This window comes from Trichechus manatus, unplaced genomic scaffold (assembly GCF_000243295.1).
Source record: "Trichechus manatus latirostris isolate Lorelei unplaced genomic scaffold, TriManLat1.0 scaffold00028, whole genome shotgun sequence".
Lineage (NCBI taxonomy): Eukaryota > Metazoa > Chordata > Mammalia > Sirenia > Trichechidae > Trichechus > Trichechus manatus.
The window spans coordinates 14770788-14780802 of NW_004443964.1; the positions used below are offsets into that span (position 1 = coordinate 14770788).

Below are 10015 nucleotides of genomic sequence, written 5' to 3' on the forward strand. Positions count from 1 at the left end.
CAAGAAGGGAGAGTGTTGACATGTCATGGGGTTGTTAACCAATGTCATAAAACAGTATGTGTACTGACTGTTTAATGAGAAACTATTTGTTCTGTAAACTTTCACCTAAAGTACAATGAAAAAAAAAAAAGAAAAAAAACAAAAAACTATGCCTTAGCCAGAATCTATGATGAGAGATCCTTTCAGACTATCTTAATTCATATTACTGCTGCAAGTGGAAGGTCAGAAATCATTTTTTTTTTTTTCGCTGTTCCACAGAAACGGCTTTATGTCTTAAAGTCTGAAGCAACAACGTACAAAATCTGCATGATTCAGAGCATGACTGGGATGAAAGGAAATTCTTCCACTAAAGTTGGTCTTTTGTAGTAGACCCTTTTTTCTCCCCCTAGTGATAATTATGGATCATTCCAAAATAATGCTAGAAAGTTCTAAAACCTGTTACATAGAAGTTGTTTCCTTCAACTCCACTACCCATACTAAAGGGCTGACTGGTTTTTGCTAGGCCGTTTCTTCTACTGTGTGATTTTCAGTTCATTTATTTTATTTTAAATTTTAACACTATGTGGCGTTCTTGAGAGCCAGGCATACCAGAAGCTCCTTCATCATCGCATACAGCTGCAGCAGAGGGGGTCCCACTCACTTCAGCCAGATCCACATGTCATCCACATCAGCATTGTACCCAGGATGGTACTTCCAGCCCAGCAGCTCTCTGAATTTGCGGAAGACGTGGTCGCTCTGGCGGACTTCAATTGTAATTTTTGGGAGAGAGATAGAAAGGGCTGCATAATTCAGCACCTCCAATTTATTCTGAATCAGCATCTACAGATTATGAAAAGTACAATCATCCTGTTCAAGAGAAGGCCCTTTATCATACTTCAGGTATTCAATATCTTCTACCACCTTTTCTGCATCTTGAGCTTCCCATGCACTGTACTGTAAAACCTCACAGTTTTTACTCATTTCAGGAAGGAAGGTTTTCTTGTAGGCATCCATGTTCTGAAGGTAGGCAGAGGTGACCATCTCATGTGGATCTCCTTTCTTCTGGTGACTCTTGATTGATGCAGATCACCACGTGTGGAGGCAGGTACTCGCAGATGGTGATCATCTTCCTCGTTGTGGTGGTTCACACACTACCCTTGGTTATACATCACCTCCAGGAAAACGAAGTTGCTGTAAATAGGGTGCTCCAACGTGATGCCCTGTTCTGTGTTCAACAGGTGTTCCAAGGCGTCTGCGTACTGCAAGAGGTGACTCGTGTACAACCAAGACTGCAGATGGTAACCGTTGCCATCATTGCTTTTACAGTCATCATAAAATTTCTCCAAGCTGCAGCTGCTGCTAAACTTTACATCCAGCGGTTTTCCATCTCCTATTGTACTGTTTTCATAATGTACACCTGCTTCTGGAAAGTGCCTCAAACCATGCACTGGGAGCTGGCCTCCCCACGATGGCAGACTCAGGGCCAGTCTCAGGATCGTCAAAGCCATGGCAGGGCAGTCTGCCCAGAAGTCTTTGTGTGTGTGTGTGCGTGTGCGTGTGCGTGCGCACTTTAGGTGAAACTTTACAGAGCAAACTAGTTTCTCATTCAACAATTTATACACAAATTGTTTCGTGATGCTGCAGTTCCCATGGTGTGCAGAAATCATTTTTTTAACCTAGAGTTTTATAACCTTATGATCTATGGGGGCAAAATAATGGCATTTTTCCAGCCCATCAAGAGCTAAAAAATTTACCTCCAACCACTGCTTCTTGGAACATTACTTGAAAATGTACTATAGCAGGATGAGGGACTAAATCAAGAAAGGTTAGATCCAACTCAAGAAATCAGTGCTGAAAAGTCTCAGGGTGTCAGCTAGGTAGCAGTCCCAGAGAACAACCTGTCCATGTGAAGTATAAGGGCAGAGAGTGAGCTTCAGTCAAAGAAAAAGATGAGAGTCTATTAATGAAGGGTAGGACTGCAAAAATCCCTGAGCATGTGACCAAAATACATTAGTTACAAGAAAGACAGGCAATTAGAAACTCAATAAAAATCAAAATAGGTACAAGAAGGGCATGGTGTCTCATGCTCTTGATGCTGGAATTCTCTCCTGTGAGTGGCCCAGGAGCCATAGCACCGAGCTCTCAGAGAAGGAAATGATAGTTTGGCAATTAAAAAATAATAATATCATAACACTGACTGTTTTTCAACTTCTATAACTAATCATGACTTGGTTGTGATGCAAAACAGAATTTAAATATCAACAATTTGAACACTGAAAGTAATTGTGCGGTGGCAGGAGGCGGCAAGAATAAAAGGATAGGGCATTAATTCCAAGGGCATCATATCCTCAGTTTAGATAGAAAAAAGTAAAGAACTAACTAAAGTAAATGAAAAAAAAAAAGAAAAAGAAAAAGAAAGACTTATATTATTTAAAATTATTAATGTTAACAAACAGAAGAACTAAAAATAACCATTATTCAATATTGGGCAAGAAGAAAGGGGCAGATAGAGGGGTAGCATGTGACAGTTTAAATCCTCACATTTCATAGCAAGGTATCAATAAATATCTAAATTTACAAGATCAAGATATAGAGATAGTAACATACTGTTCCATTATGAAAGCAACCAAAAGAAAAACCTAAACCAAAGAAGTGGTAAAGAGAGGCCCAGGGATTGGACTGGGAGTACACTACTGATTTTTCTCACAAGCTCTACTGTATGTTTGTTACTATGTGCATATGCTATTTTGGAGAAATGATTAAAATACATCATCTACAAAATATAAAAATTAAATTAAAAAGGGGGGACTAGCTCATGGAGGCAGACAAATTTCTGAAGCCAGTTTCAGCTAATTCAACTGATGGAGTGAACCACAGCTTCATTCCTGTGTAATATGGTGACATCTACTGTGAAATACCTTTCTAAAAAACTCATGGCCTTTTCTAAAGGCTAGAGCTGTCTGCTTTCTGAGGTCCTTGATTTAGAGTTAGAACATACTCGACAGAGCCAATGAACAAACTTAAAATTCTGAGTGCCAAGAAGTACTCTGAGGGCTCGGCTGTCTCACACCTCTGACCTCTCAGTGTGGAGACAACATGAGGGCCTCCCCGTGCTCAATACCAGTTAACAATGCCATAACTTGTCTTATTGAAGTGATAAAAATCTCCCTGACTGTTCAACCTAAGAGTCTTTGCCTAATTAATAGGCAGCACTTATTAATTCCAGAGTGAACTCTTAATCTCAGTTGAGAAAGTTTATGACTAGGATAAAAACAAAAAATATACTGGAATAAGTCAATGTAAAAGGAAGTCAAAGGCCCTCTGGGGCATAGCGCAAAGCTACTGTCTTTATTTTAACGGTTGTATTTTCCCCTTTGTGTCATTTTTATGAGAACAGAAGTAGCCAACTTCGCATATTAACTTCAGAGGCAAAACAGAAAGAGAGAATGTGTGCTGTGCGTGTGTGTGTGTTTTCCCCTTGGTCATTAGACATAGCTTCAAACAACCATCTTATTATTTTACCCCTTAAAAGTTAATTTATTGCCTGGAAAAGAGCTAAAGAAGTTCCTGAAGATGATCTCAGACTGTGTTCCCTTTGCCAAATAACTATCCCTAATTACAACATCATACCCATTGGACATGGATAAAAAGAACAAGCGATGGCTCTGTGGTACAGCAGTACATCATGACACAGTTACCACATTGTCCTCATAGTGGTAACCCTTCAACAATATGAGAGTGGGATTTCTACATAATGAATTTAGTTTATGTACCAGAGAAGCACCTAGAAAGTCTCTAAGATAAAAACCACATCAGTCTAAATGATCATCACCAGAAGACCACAAAATTAAAGACATTCTGTATACTGACACTCCCTCTTTTGAAGATTTTAATATAAAATATGGGGAGGAGCAGTAAACGATGTAGGAATGTTGCTCTAATATGAAAGAATAAGTTGCATATTTCACTCTTTGGATGATTAGGGTAGCTTTTAGCAAATAACTAAAAGGGACTTCTCTTGATTATATTCCTGCTGCTTCTTGTGGCCAAGGCAACCTCTGCAGGGGAGGAATTATTTAGAAGTAAAATAATTTGACACTTATTAAAGAATATGAAAATAAATAATAAAGGGGGAAACTGTATTCTTCAATCGTGAGAAAACTCCACTAGAGCAATGCCCAAGGACACAACAGTATGAAGGACGGAATTACCCCCTCTGCCCATTGCACCCTCCCGGAACGTCTTGGGTCTCCTTCTTCATGGCTCATAACACCTCATCATGTCTCTAACATACACTAAGCATGTTATTTTATAATTACGTTTCTTTGTCTTTTACCCCTTGGGATTAAGTGTGTCTTAGTCATTTTTGCATCTTCAGTAGTGAGCAAAATGTCTGAAACTAATGAAGCTCTCATTACATGTTAGATGAAGATTCTTAAATTTTAATCATATTACCAAAAATGGTCACCAGTTCTCTCAAGTCCTTATTATTTGGGGGGCTTAATGAACATGCTTTGCATATTTTAGAAATTCCAGGGTTAAAAAACCTGATATGGGAACAAGCAAATCCCAGACCTAGGCCTACTCCTGCAGAATGGTTCATTTATTTGTGCTCATTCATTCACTGATTAAGCATCAGCTCGTATGCCAGGCCCTCTGTAGGAACTTGGGATGCAAAGACAGATAAGATATAGTCCCTTCTTTGGAAGACACAGACATGTAAATAATAATGGTATTACTGTAATTATGGATTTATCCAATACATCTATTTAGCTCGCTGCAGACTGAAACTTTTGTGAGAGCTCAAAGAGATGGGAATGATAATGCCATCCACCAAACAACAAACAAAAACTCTGAAACAAATTGATGGCTTCTCTGGAGAAGATGCTGGAGAGGTAACTATCAGGCCAGACCATGCAGGGTATTGCAGGCCATGATCAGAAATTTGGATTTTACTCTAAGTATAAGCTATGGAAAGATTTTAAGCAGGGGAGTTTTTGAATCCAATTTACATTTTGAAAAAAATAATTATAGCTATTGAGGAGAACAAGAGAAAAGCAAGAAGATCGGTTAGGAGACTACCAGGAAGGTCTAGGTGAAAGATGATGGTGGCCTGGACTAGGGTAGTGGGGAGAAGTGAATGAATTATGGAAAGACATGAAAGCACTGGAGATCTATTTTGGGGGCTGAAACTATAGTATTTACTGATGAATTAAGAGAAAGAAAAATACCAAGGATGATTCAAAGTTCTGGCTTGCGCACTGAGCGTACAGTAGGACAATTTACAGAATTGTCCATCTTAGGGAAGATGGAGGTTTCAGTTCTGGACATGTGAAGTTTGAGATGTCTGTGAGCTAGCTAAGAGAAGATACCAAGAGGATGTTTGAGTCCAGATCTCAGAAGAGGGATGGGAACTGTGAAGTTACTAGACTCTATTTGGTATTCAAGGTCACTGAAATGCAAGTGATCATGTCAAAGGAAATGAAGAGAAAGAAAGAAGGGCCCAGACTCCAATATTTAGTGTAAGGTACAGATGTGGTGGTGATGAAAGAAACTGAGCTGGAGAAGTCAGACATGTAGGAGGAAAACTAGGAATAACTGGGGAGATAACAGACGAATTTCAATAGGATACAATAAGAAGGATATCTTCAGTGATAAAAACCTAACTACATGGTTAAACACAATGAAAGTTCGGCTAGTCACAGTGAAATAAAAAAGGGGGAGCTACAACAGGACTCCAGAATGAAAAGCAATGATGATGATACTGAGAGAAATCCAACTTCTTCCAAGTTACTCAATAAACTTATAGATCTACAAAAAACATGTAATAAATAGGCAAAATGTATTTCCTGGTTTAAATTCTATATAGAAGTGTTCTTATCATGTTTCCTTCTAGGGGGAAGAGTGAAAAAAAAATATAAAGACAAAAAATGAAAAAAAAATGAAACATTCTACAATATGAGGTAGACTATACTCAAACCAAATCCACTGCCATTAAGTTGATTCCGACTCATAGAGACCCCACCAGGTTTCCAAGGCTGTAAATCTCTACAGAAGCTGACTGCCACATCTTTCTCTGATGCAGCAGCTGGTAATTTCGAACCACTGATCTTCTGTTAACAGTTGAGCACTTTAACCACTGCGCCACCAGGGCTCCTTGAGGTAAGCTATAGGCCATAGTAAAAGAAGAATTAAATTACTGCTCCTCTTTCTGTCATCTATAGAAGCTCTTCCAAAGAGTTGATGCTTTGCTAATTTAAAAATACACATATTCAGAATTTCTTCCTACTATGGTTAGGATATCAGCTTATAGTTTCAAATGGAAATTCTATTTGAAGAACATGAAAAAAAATGTGGTCCAGAACTGTCAAATCTGTATAATTAAATGGTACCAAATGTTCCAAGTAAATGGAAAAACCATTTTTTATTCTGAAAAATAGACATCAAATTTCTAATATAAAGCAGGTTTCCTGAATTACTATTAGAACATTTAAAAAAAATCACTTTTTACTGTCAGGTGGGCTCAGACCTATGTTCTATGTTAATAATGATCTTAAACTACTTATTCAGTTACTTAAATATTTGGTTCAAGATAATATTTATCATTCAGTAGCTTTCAACAGGGCAAACACAATGCTGAGCACTGCTTTCATAAATGTTTTCCCCAGATCAATAATCAAATGAGGGTAACTATTTTTATGCAAAATAAGCAATTGTTTTTAAAATAAAACCAAGCTGTGTTTCTATTTAAAAAAAAACAACAACTTGGTCTGAAAAAAGAGATTATATTTCATTATCCTGCAATGCACTTGAACTCTCTAAGACAGCTAGAAGAATACATAAGAGAATGCCTTCTTGTCAAATTTTAAGAGATACCAATCAACCAAACACCTAGCTAATAGTCATGAGACTACTGTTTTAATTAGCTGGCAATATTTTTGACTAAGAATTTCAGATGATGAAACTGTTTTTCCTTGTACTAAACCAGCTTGGCCCAGACTAGCCTGTCCCGCAGTGACATGTATATTGAATACAAATCAGACAGCACAGCTTTAAATCTGTGTTGCAGCTCTCATTTCCAATCCGAGAACTGTACTATAATCATAAGCTTCTGGTGGATGAAAGGAAATCAGCCCTCTGAATATTAGCTAATGCCACATTTGCAAGTCCTGAAGAGATCTGTGTTGTTTAAAAAAAAAGATCATTTCGCGTGAACCTATATATATGAATTGCTTTGTACTGCTCAACTGATAGAAGCAATGCCTGTGCTGGGATTAAACCCTTTTCATCATAAAACCTCATCTGGTTCGGAGTCCAAGTCCATCAAACCTTTTTCCTTTAAAGTCCCGCCTTTGATTCTACATCAATTTATTCAAACCGCAGCTGGGTGGCTGAAAACGAAAGGACAGCATCATTTAAACCAACCATGTTCCCAACTTGAAAGAAGGGCTATAATTAAAAAAATGGGCATAAAAGAATGGAAATGGGATAATATTTTTTAATGGTAGTTCAAAGGCCGACAGATGTCAGAGCCTTTGAAGATGTCAGTATACTGAGCAAGAAGTTGCCATAAAAGAGCTTGCCTGAGAGGTGAAGCAGCTTTTAACGGCTGAAAAAACCCTTGCAGACACATCCTTGTGTTTTTAATTTGTCAGAGTTTCGGCAGTATTTTCTGATTAATGACACATGATTATAACTGCATAGCAGACATATTTTTATACTTGGTTAAATGAATAGTTTATGCCACATTCTTTTAGAACTAGATAAGGAGAGGGACACTTTCCTAGGAAGTCCAAAACTATTCTGATTGCCTCACATATTTATGCTAATTTTGTGGGACCGGCCAAATTCAGAGTTACTATATGTTGCCAGCTTTTGTTCTTTAATAGCTTGATTGCTAGTAACATTACAATTCACATGTGGTAGTCAGAATGCAATTCACTACAGTTTCATTCTTTTCATGTATGTGGAACAATATGTGCCTGAATAATTAATTTGTGCACCAAGTCATGTCAAACTAAATTAATGTTTAAAAACATTCCTGAGCTCAACCTCAACAACCATGGGCTGCCACAGAGTTCAGAAGAGTTGCTTAGAGGAAAAAATCGCAACCCTAACTACACTCTGACATTAATACCTACTCAAAAAGAACGAGCTGTAATAGGCTCTGTCAAATGCTGGGGGACACTTTGCTAGGATTTGGGGGAGGGGTTTCGAGCATCCCGGAACTATTTGCCCTTCTAAATAGTTCTCACATGTCAAGTTGATTTATTCTGTGGAACTACCCTCACAATCTTCCTGAATGTCAACCACAGTTCTCTAGAGTAGTAACAAGAAAAGGTACCCCACCAATGGGTGTGCCTGTAACGTACATCCATGATGAGGTACAGGGGGGAGAGAGGTCATGGGCTTCAGGGCCATACAGATGTGGGTTCAAATCCCAGTCCTTTCACTTATGAGCCGCATGGCTTGGATCTGTTTCCCTTTCTATAAGAACTGAAGTAATACCCATCACCTCCCAGAAAGCATGCGAGAGTGCCTAGCACATAGTTTTGGGTTCAATTCCTTTCCTCAAACAAAATAATACACAGAAAAATTAAAATCAGGTGATTTCTAGTTGGAACTCTATATTTCTATGCACAACAATCATATTTTAATGAAAATGACCATTTTAAAGAATAAAGTGGATACTGAAATTTCACGCTGTTCCAGGTCCAACAGCTCTCAAGCACTGTTCCCTTCCTTCCACTGGAATCTTGCATGGCTGTGGCTGGTCAAACCCTCAAGCATCCACCTTGTTTGCTTCTGGCAGCTAATCTTTAGCTCAGCCCTGCAAGGGCACCCATGGAGGCAGCTCAGCAGATCGTGCACCTTTTCTTGTTACTACTCACTAGAGAAGTATGGTTAAGATTCATGAAGATGGCAAGGGTAATTCCACAGAATATATCAAAACTGATATGTCAGAACTGGGGCTGGGGTGCAAGACAGGAAATAACACTCCTACTGGAATCAGGCAACAGATCTGGCAAGTAGAGAGGAGGAGAGAGCAGCAGAGAGAGATCTCTCAGCTAAAGGCCTACAAACAGACCCTAAAGAAGCTGACCTGAAATCCTCTCACCCTGCCATCGGGTGCTCTAGGAGAACAGGGGCATCTTTGGGATCTACTTTCCAAAGGGAGGAGCTGCTTCCCCTTTTAGGTTGCTAGGTGATTATCTTGTTGGCATTACTAACCCTAAGCACAACTTCAAAGCAGAGAAGTTTGCCTTAAGCATCTTCCTACCTCATCTGTATGCTCAACACTTTTTCTCGCCCTGCCCTCCCACCAGATGTCCAAATCTTCTGACTATGACTCCCTTATGTCATCCTACCAGGAAGTTATCTTCCTGCAACATTCCTCTTCCTCTCCTTTTATAGTCTCTACCATCAAAAAACCCATTTCTTCAGCATACTGGATTTCAGCTGGATGAGAGGAATTGAATTAGAAACAAGTTCACACTGAGGTGTCTGTGACAGTCCTTTTCCTCTCTAGCTCAACTTTATTCAGATCCCCCCTTCTTTGAAGACTCCTGGTTCCTTCAGGCACACCCCATCTTCTGACTGGGGGCAAGGGGCAGATAATTGCAATGATCTCATTTGTAATGCTCTGTCCACTTGCTAAGCTGCCTGGCAAAACTGTGAACTCTCCCAGGGGAGGACTTCATCTTATTTGTTTTTGTGTATCTCCTCTTAGCACAATGACTGATTCAGGAAGGTATTCAATAACTGATGAATGAGCAAACGGATAAATGAAGGAATCTTTGGAGCAGAACTCTTATCTTAAAAGTAATCTTATTATTATTTTTTTTACCATATACCTTTAATCCTTTGAATTTTTAAAGTGTTCATGAGTTACTTATTCATATATTCATTTTATCGTATATCTTTATCCATTTTGAATTTTTTTAAATTGTACTTCAGGTGAAGGTTTACAGAACAAATAGTTTCTCATTAAACAGTAGTACACATATTGTTTTATGACATTGGTTAACAACCCCAC

At 38.7% G+C, this 10015-nt stretch overlaps 1 protein-coding gene and 1 pseudogene across 3 annotated transcripts in view; both read right to left on the reverse strand.

The window, feature by feature from the left end:
- CEP112 (centrosomal protein 112) overlaps nucleotides 1-10015 on the reverse strand; it is a 443305-nt gene that overhangs the window by 204286 nt on the left and 229004 nt on the right. The window lies entirely within an intron of this gene.
- LOC105756176 (NADH dehydrogenase [ubiquinone] 1 alpha subcomplex subunit 10, mitochondrial pseudogene) lies at nucleotides 388-1487 on the reverse strand (annotated as a pseudogene).